We start from the raw sequence: 9,247 nt of genomic DNA on the forward strand, positions 1-9,247 counted from the left end.
CCAGAAAGCAAAAGCATTTGCGCGTGTACTGATTGATTTGGATCAGCAGTGAACTGTGAAGCAATGATTCCCCCCCTGACAGAGAGTTGATTCACTTTGTGCACAAGAGGTTCGAACCCTGGATGCCTCTGGAAGGAAGCACTCCAGACGTGCAGCAAACACTCCCGCTGCACGCGGGTCTCAGCCAAATCCTATTTGAATGCTCAGTCCAAGGACCCAGACTAACGTTACCTGGAGTGGGGCCTCAGCACCCACTGAGATACACTGGTCTGGTCCCGATGCGCCAAATTACTTGCTGAAGTAGCCAAGCCATGGTGGGTCAATCCTGTAGGTTTTCAGGGGAAGTAATGGCACTTCAGCCCTCTGGGCTCGCAGTCCTTCAGGGTCAAGTCGGGTATGCGCGAGGGCAGAGTTCACTAATGAAGTTCTGTGAGCAGCAGCCCTTATCTGGGTATTTATGCATGTTTTTGAAAATGGATGTCGCCAGTAGTCAAAGCTGCTTATTCTGCTCATGCAGAAGTGTCTGTATACATAACCTTCCAGCAGTTGGTACAATGTTGGATGTGATAATTTCACACTGCCTTCACCTCCATGACTTCCCACCTGGGGTAACAAACTCCAGCACCAGTTAAACTGGTCCCTTGGTGGAGATGATGGTTGCACAGCAAGGCTTTCGCACAGGAACCCGCCTGCCTCTGACTCAGAGAGCAGTGCCTTCGTTTGTAGTTTTCTGTATAAGGGGTCAAATACAGCCTGAGCCTTTGTTTTGAAGGCGCAGTCTGTTCCCATGTAGATGAGCATGTTCAGGCTGGGGTGAGTTACACCTCACCCTGCCTCTTCGGCTCTGTTTGCCATGATCTCGCTAAGTATCCGGGACAATGCCAAGTGATGCTTCAGGATGTGGAAGGGGATATAAAATACACAGATGTACGTGGTGGGGTTTCCTCATCCCAAGGTCCAGCTACACGCTTGGAGGAGGTGTGGAATTGAGCATCAGTCTGCTTTCTGTGAAAACAGGGGGTTTGCGTGCTTTCTGTAAAAACAGGCTCAAGAAGATGGTGAGTAAAAGATTTGCACTAGTTTTGAATCCCACCTGTGATTGTTAATTTATTCAGTTATCTATTAACAGTCTCTAGGCAGCTTATTTCTTATGTTAAAAATTAAGTGCTTGATTGATTGTTTTCTAGAACAGTGATGAGAGTTGTATACTTAAGCTGATCCATTAGTGAGCTCTCGTTACTAGACTGTGATGGGGGAGAGAGCTGAATGGATGGAAGATGGGAAGAATGAAGGAGAGCGGTGATTTTACTTCCTTTCTTTCCTCTGGTATTCCAGTCAGTAGCTTTGCTATTTTGCATTTGAATGGAGATTTGGCTGAGTAAGCATGGCAGAACTTAAGAAATGTCACGTTTCTTTGAATCCAAAAGAATCTCTTTAACATTGTGGAAGCATTGGCTCACTCTCCCTTTAGAAAGTTACAGTAGGGTAAAAAATTGCCAAGCATCAGTTAGTCTGTGGCAATCGCCTACCTGCTGGCTTTTACCTTCTCATTTCCCAAATGCTGTAGCAAAGAGAGAAGCTCCTCCGTATTCAGCAGGAGTGACAGTCCCTCCACTGCTGTCGCGGCAGAGAAGCTGATTTTGGCAACTTCTCGCCTTGTGGTAAATCAGCTTGTTGCTGGTTTCTGCTGAGATTTGCATGGGGAATTGTGACCTCAGGGGGAAGCCGCTCGCCCCTCTGTGCCTGCGGGTGGGCTCCACACACCTCGGTGCCCCACTGGGACCAGCGGCGAGGGCGTCTGCAGGGTGTCACTGAATGACGGGTGATGCTGCAGGTGGAGGAAGCTCAGGCTTGCAGTGCCTGCAAGGGGCTGCATGACACATATTTTCCCTAAACTAATCCTGGGAAGTTACGGGATTGTCTCGGCAACGAGGTCACTTTGTATTGGATAGACGGGAGTTTAGGTTGCAGGAGGGTGAATACTCATGTCCTCTTAACAGCAGGTAAGCTGAACTCCCTGCTACCCTACAGCAACCCCTTAGAAACGAAAACCAGCATACCCGCTGCAAGTGCATTATCAGAGTCCAGGGAAACTGCCCGTATATTTGCCAGTAACTGCAGAGGTAACATGTCCACCTGCTTTCCTGTTTTGCTGCTTTTCTCGTGGAGGGTGGGCAGACCCTGAAACTGTGGCTGACAACTGGGTCCTCACACCTTTATGCTCAGCACGGGCTGGTCGAAGGCTTAAACTGATTTGTACCTCCTGGCTGGGTCAGACTACCATCGGGGCCATCCGAGCACGTAGGGGCTGCGCTGTGTCTTTCATCCTCTGCGAATAGTACTTGTCTTTTAGCGATACCACCAGTGGTGTGCTGGGCAAGTGATTTATTTATAACTTTCAAGCCCTCGCGGGCAAGTTCTGCTTTTGCACGTGGAGCACAGGGATTTGTAAATTTGGACCAGGTCTAAAATCTACCTTTTGTTTTCCTGCTGAATTTGTGCTCATCAGTAAGTGCCAGGAAAAGGTTATTTAATTTGCAGCTGTTGGCCTGGCTGAACGGCATCCTTTACGTGACTGCACGGAGATGGATCGTCTAGAGATGGATCGTCTCTGAGACACATGGCCTTTTATCCCCCCAGGCTCAGAGGTTGTGTCGGGAGCGGCTGCCCACTGACATCTGAACCCCAAAGGCCAAGAGATCACAAGGCCGTAAGGTGGGGAGAAAGCGCTAAAGGTGTCGCTGCTGTTGTCCTTGGAGGAGGGGACCGTGCCTGTGATCACATTGCTTACGAGGCAGGAAAAAGGGCCAAATTCACGGGGATGGGGACGCCCTGCTGCATTTTGTAATGCACGGTGGAGCTGATGCCTGGCGGTGATGGGTGTTTCTCATCGGCCCCAAGGACGGCTGTGAGGGCTCATCCCTCCCAGGACCAGACCCACCGCAAAGGATGCGGAGTTCGAAGTCAAACCTCTGTCTCATTACCTTGATGTCAAAATACATTACCTACAAAGTACTAAAGAGCGACATTACCTCCTGCTGATTTATGGCAAGGTTTCCAGGGTCTCTCAGAAATGCATGTGAAGACACATTTACACTCCCTAGTGGCGAGGAAAACCTGACACAGCGGCGGAGAGCAGAAATACTCCGGTGGAGCTGAAAGCATAACCGCTGCACGTATGCTGCAGCGCCTGGAAAAAGCCATTATAAAAAGCAACCTCTCCCCAAACAGTGCTCCCAGGCCGAGACACTGGGGCACCTAATGCAGTGCCAGAAAGGCTTTGAAAGATCTCGAACCACAGAGCAGATGGATGCAGCTGCAGGGTGGATGAAACATCGGTCTCCGAGCAGCAGTGGCTGGGGCTGGGCTGCTGACGATGCTGCAGCCGGCTGGGGACCACAGGTGTCGCCGGGCTTGCACCACAAGTGTGCAAACACACCTCTGGCAAAGGGGAGCCTGCCCGAGATGGTGTAATGGCAGAGCTTCATGTGAGTGCAGGATTCTGCTCAAGGTGTTCAGAATTTATGTGGGTGTTTGAGATAACTTGCTGCTGTTAATTTTGGCTGGGGTAAACAATTTGAAGTCAATACACCTACTTGAATAATTATGTCAGCATAACTTCCATCAGAAGACAGCCTGTTGCACTAAACTGCAGCACTCTGCTTCCATTAACAGAGCTAGAGCTAAACTGAAGATACTAAGTGAGATTTTGGGATTATTAAGCCTGTATGTATGGTTTAGACTAATGGTATCTCATGTTATCCTGCCAAACAATGTACTGTTTCCCAGCAGCGCAGAGGTGCCTCGTTGTGTTGGTCTGAACTGCAACTGCTACGATGGGCATAAAGCAGGCAAATGCAGAAAAATATGGCAAAAAACATGTTTCTGTGAAATCACTGGAAAAGCTCTGATGCTGTGTAAGGTGGGCTCAGAATATGCAGTGGGGACAGATGGGACTTAAATGTGCAGTAAATAATGTCATGATGTCCCCTGCAAATGTATTTTCTAATTGCAGCTACCAGGAATTTAACTAAGACCCGGGTTGACGCCTGCTGAATCAGTGGGGTCTTCCCATGCCAGTGGGCTACGGCCAGACCCTGAGGTGACGAGGAGCACGGTTTCAGATGATGGCAAAGGGGTGTTGCAGGTGTTGAGCTCTTCCTTTCCTTGGCTTTACGGTCAGGGTGGGGTCGGTATTGTAGTAAATAAACCACAAGCTCTGTAGTTTTGAGCTTTGTTTAGAGTCAGTGTATTTGTATGCTCTCCCTCTGACATGGATGCTCATATGGAAGAAAAACACTACTTTCACAAAAAGGAAAAAAAGGAGAACACTGCTGCCTGACAGCGCATCCAAGGGCTTTTGCTGTCTATCTTCTCTGGCAAGCTCTGTTGACTTCATCACGATCTCTGTTATGGCCAGGTCCCTTCAAAAGACGGCCTGAAGCAGCTGTGTACGGGAACACGTTTTCCATATTCCACATTTCTTCAGGAAAATGCCCCACGTTTGGCACGGAGGCAGTATGTTGTGCAAATGCCCTGCTCCAGGCTAGTTCCTTCCCGGTGCTCCCAGCACTGATGCCTCCTTGCCTGGTAACTGGTGGAAGCTGAAAAGCTTGCCTGCAGAACATCGAGGTCTGTCAGTGGATTACTGGAAATTGAGGGGGATCTCGACGTGAGCCTGCTTAGTGCTACAGCGATCTTCTCTGATGGATGAAGTATGCATTAATCCACTGCGTTTCGCCTGGGAGATGCTTTGCTGACAGCGTGGTGTGAACACCGAATAGGCACCCAGCAGTGGGAACCAGGAGCAGACAGCAGGAAGGTGATGTGAATTGTAACCTCTGGAAGGATCATCAATGCTTAATAGAAATCCGTGATGCCAACTGATGCAAGAGCAATGCTGCAGTCAGCTCAGTTCAGCGCTAGGACGTACAATATGCTGTGGAGGTGAGAAGACAAAGCAGATTTGGGGCTGAGGGATGGAGAAAAGACTGGTGTATGCAGAGCTGAATGAGAGGTGTCCCTGGGGAGGCTTTGGGAGCTTACACAGGAGTGGTGGGCGCCAGAATGGCATAGCAGCCATTGCAAACCACCCCAAATCCAACCGAACAGCCGAGTTGGCACTGCAGGATTTGTGATTCATAGTTAAGTTGCTACAACTGTTCTCACGGAGAGGACTGTTGGTCCTTTCGTCGGCAGAACAAAGTCTTGGAATAATTTATTGCTCATCAGGCACCCAGTAGCCCAAAACAGCTTGAAAGGGGGATTGCAGCTTCTCAGCCAAGTAAGTGCAAAAAGGCTGTGCTCCTTCAAAGGGTGCCTGGCAGAGCTGTGGGAGAGCTGCAGCTTCTGCCCAACGTCCCAGCACAGAGCCCAAATGTCCCAGTGCTACAGAGAGAGAAACAGTAGGAAGGACCCTGGAGAAAGGAGCTTTTCCTTGAATTCTGCACTGAGAAAACAGCCAGCTACCATGGAATGACTTGGAGGTTTGGACACTGGGTTTGGTGTAAGTTGACGTTTGTGCGTGAGGTGCTAGAGGGTGCAAGAAGTACCTTAATGGCTGCTGGCACTTTAAATCTTTTTAAAATGTCTGCGTATATGTGAAGGTGTCTGGGGACAAACTTAAGATTCGCCTGGCCGTGCGTCTGCACAGCGAGTCAGGGAGTGTGCACACACAGTTCGTACTCCTAAAAGTGCTAAGAAGCAAAGCCTTACAGAGCGAGCCATGCTACATGAACCGGCCCCGTTCCCTTCAGTGCGGCTGCCCAGGAGTCCTGGCAGCACTGGCCCTTCTGTGCGGCCCAAGGACCTGCGGCACACCCAGCCCCTTTCCTTGCTGCCACTGCCAGCAGCCTGGGCCACCCCGTGGGGGACAGGGTGGATGCGCTGCTGGGGGGTTGGTTTTTCTCCCGGGATGATGGGGAGGGAGGTATAATGCAGAATCCAGAGCCCTCAGTCATTCTTTTCCTGTCATTTTTAAGGATGATCCATAACGTGTGAACATCACCCGCAATCCAGGCCTAATTACGTTTCTCAAGTGAGCGCGTTGCATTTTCAAGGAAGTCTTAAACGAGCACTTAAGCTGTAATGCTCCTGAGTGCAGCGCTGCGGGTTCCAGGGGTGGCTCTGCATCCTGCGGGCTGTGCTGGGCTCCTCGCAGCCAACTCCCACAAGCACTTTTATCACAGAGTTATTAGGCCATTATGGTCTACGATTGTCTTTTACTGCCTTTGATTTCTCCTGTTGTCAGGCGTGAGGAAAGTGATGTGTAATATGATCCAAAGTGTTCTTGTTTGTTTTAATCTACTGTTTTAATATATTATGGCTTCCTGCCATTATGCCTTTCTGAGATGGACCCTGGAGTCACTCACAGAGGTTTTATATGTGCAGAAGCTGAAAGGCGTTTTTCCAGTGGGTAGGCAGATCTAATCTTATTTTTTTTTGTCCTCTGTGTGTGTGCGTGCATTGACGCTGGTTGTTTCCACCTAAGCATCAACAATCCTGCTGCGGTGTCCCACCACCACGCTGCCTATCACAAATGTTTTTTCCTCCTGGTTGTTTTGCTTAAGCAGCTCTGTGCCACATGTGCTAAAAAAAAAATATCAGTGGTATTGCACGATCCTCCCCTGTTTTCCCCCAAAAGAAAGCCAGTTGCCTTATAATGACACTTTGTAATGGGGTGCAGCTTTCCCTACCCGCTGGCTTCCAGGCCTTTCCCCCAGGCTTCCCTACAAGGCTTCAAACCGGGGCTGAGTGTTTGGATCAAAGAAGATGGTAATGCTGTAAGTTAAAACCCTCGTTGCCAGCACTTCATCTGCAGTCAGGAGGGACCCGTGCCACGATCACCGCGGGGTCCGGCGCAGCGGATCGTTACTGTCAAGTTCAGCTTGACGGATGTGCTGCCGTCCCTGCCGCTGCTGTGCGCCAGCCTGCCCGAGGAGGAGGAGGAGAGCGTGGCACCCGCTCCTTCGGGCTGGGCTGTGCTGCCAGGGGCAGCTGGGGGTGAACGTTTCAGGGAGCACCCCAGGCTCCCTGCCACACACTGTGGAGCCCAGCTGGGGAGGCCAGGCCAGCTGGTGCCCCTGCTCCCAGGGGTGCCCCTGCATACCCACGATGTAAGTGCCGTGTTTTGGTGGGCTTTTTTTAACATTGGTGACAAAACTGAGGGTTTTTTTTTTTTTAAGGTGTTTTAACCTGGAATGATCATGTGAGCCCCAGCAGCATTAAGAAGCAGCAAGTCGCGGGGAATTGACAGGAATGAGCTGCTCCGACAGGGAAGCTGATCCCCTCATCACAGGATGCGAAGTCTGGTGTGGACCAGAGTGCAGATGTCACGACCCGGCACTGGGAAAAGCCACAAAAGGAGAGAGCGGCAATTCTTGTCTCAGGAGGCTTCCAGCTGCTGCCAGCCGGCGGAGGGGAATGGGAGCAGTGGCGGAGGGGAATGGGGACGGTGGTGGAAGGGAGTGGGAGAGGTGCAGTTGGGAGATGGAAGCATCTGCTGCAGCTCCTGCACTCCCTGCCCTCGGGTTGTCAGGAAGAGTCGGAGGAGGGCATGCAAAGAAACGCACCACAGCTGTTGAATGCCCTTTTGGGTTCATACTGGTGTGTTTTGCAGGCCCAAATGTGACTCAAACATACGCCGATAAACTGAGGTGGGTGAAGAAGAGTCTGACATAGGTGGTGTGGGTCCCCCAGTGCCGTGCAGGGTACAGCTGGTGCCGTGGGTGCACTGCCATAGCTGCCATGTGTGGGCAGGAGCTTCTGCCGGGACAACGGGAGGATCCAGAGCATCGAATCCTCCTCAGGTTCCTCAGCTGCGCGCGGTTGCTTCTCCGTCCCCTGGAAGTGCACGTTGCTGTGTGCACGGGGCCCTGGCCGCAGCTGCTCATGGGTTGTGCTGAGGATGCTCTGGCAAGTCTGCCAGGAGCCGGGTTGGATCAGCTGCCCCCGTTTGACGGGTTGGTGGGTAATGCCCAGTGTTCGCAGCACCACTCACTGCCGTGGCACAGCCTAGTGCCCACCAAGGCCAGTGGCTTCAGTGTCAGCGCAGCTGGGCACCAGCAGAGCTGAAGGCGTCCCTTCGCCCCAAGGGATTTTCTGCAGTTAAAGCATTTGCAGGAGAAGCTGAACAGTGTGCCGTACCGATACAACATTGCAGCCCAGCTGAAATCCTGCCACACACCCAGGTCATCCTTCAGCTTTTTGTCAGATTAATGAAATGGTCCTGTTTCCTTCTTCCAGATGTGCCCGCTGCTAAGTGCCTGGAAAATGCATTCCTGGGGGACTGATCCCGCAAGTGAAATGATCTACTGTGGGCCGCATTAGTCTCAGTGTCGTCGCTTTTATCCTTTTGCTGTTAAAGTGTTTTTATCCTTCCAGTGGTCAGCTACCCTCCCAGCCCTTCCCCGGAACCGGCAGCCGTCCCGGCGGCACTCCCCCCCGTGGTCCTCACCGCTGCCTTCTCCTGGAGGAGACCCCTCTGCCGGGGCGGTTTGCTACCTATGGCAGGAGCCCAGAGCTCTGCACGGGGAGGGGGCTCGGGATAACGCACCTAACCCAGCTTGTTCCTTCTTGCTCTCGCTGCAGAGCCTGAGCACCAGGATCTGGTTTGGGTCAAAGCCAAATCTGAGTGGGTGGGCTCCTTTCCCCGGGTGCATGGGGACCGCAGGTTTAGGGTGAGGCTGCATTGTCACTTCCATTGCCCCTGTATGTGGACCAGCCGGCTGTAGCTGTGTGAGGGGAGCGTGGGGCAGGGTGCTCAGAGAGATGCTCGGCCCCATGCCTGGTGGGTGTGTGAGCTGGCGGGAGCATGGGGCGTGGGGGGGGCTTGGTTCCTTCCCCTTCCTCGGGAGTCCCCACCACACCCCGCGCCAGAGGGCGAAGGTGGAAAGGAGACTTGAACGGCAACGTTCTGGGCTCTTTGACACAAAATGCTGAAGAGGCAGGTCTGCTTTTATTTGCACCGGTAGCCACTCAGCAAAGTTAAATGAAGCAGCCTAAATGTAATTAATGGCAGAATTTGGCTCAGTGTCGAGAGAGGGATATGAAAAGGATGAGCATGAAAACGAATTCTTCTGTGGTTTTATTAACCCCAAGGTTAAAAATCGGTGTTAAGGTTAGATTCAAGATAAAACCCACGGTGCCTTTTTACCAGTGACGGTGCTGCAGCCCTCCCAGCAGCCCTGTGTGCGGCACACGGTGCTCGCCCGGGGATGGGACACGGCCGTTCCCAGGAGGGCTGCAC

Source organism: Aptenodytes forsteri, unplaced genomic scaffold, assembly GCF_000699145.1.
Source record: "Aptenodytes forsteri isolate BGI_AS27 unplaced genomic scaffold, ASM69914v1 Scaffold112, whole genome shotgun sequence".
Classification (NCBI taxonomy): domain Eukaryota; kingdom Metazoa; phylum Chordata; class Aves; order Sphenisciformes; family Spheniscidae; genus Aptenodytes; species Aptenodytes forsteri.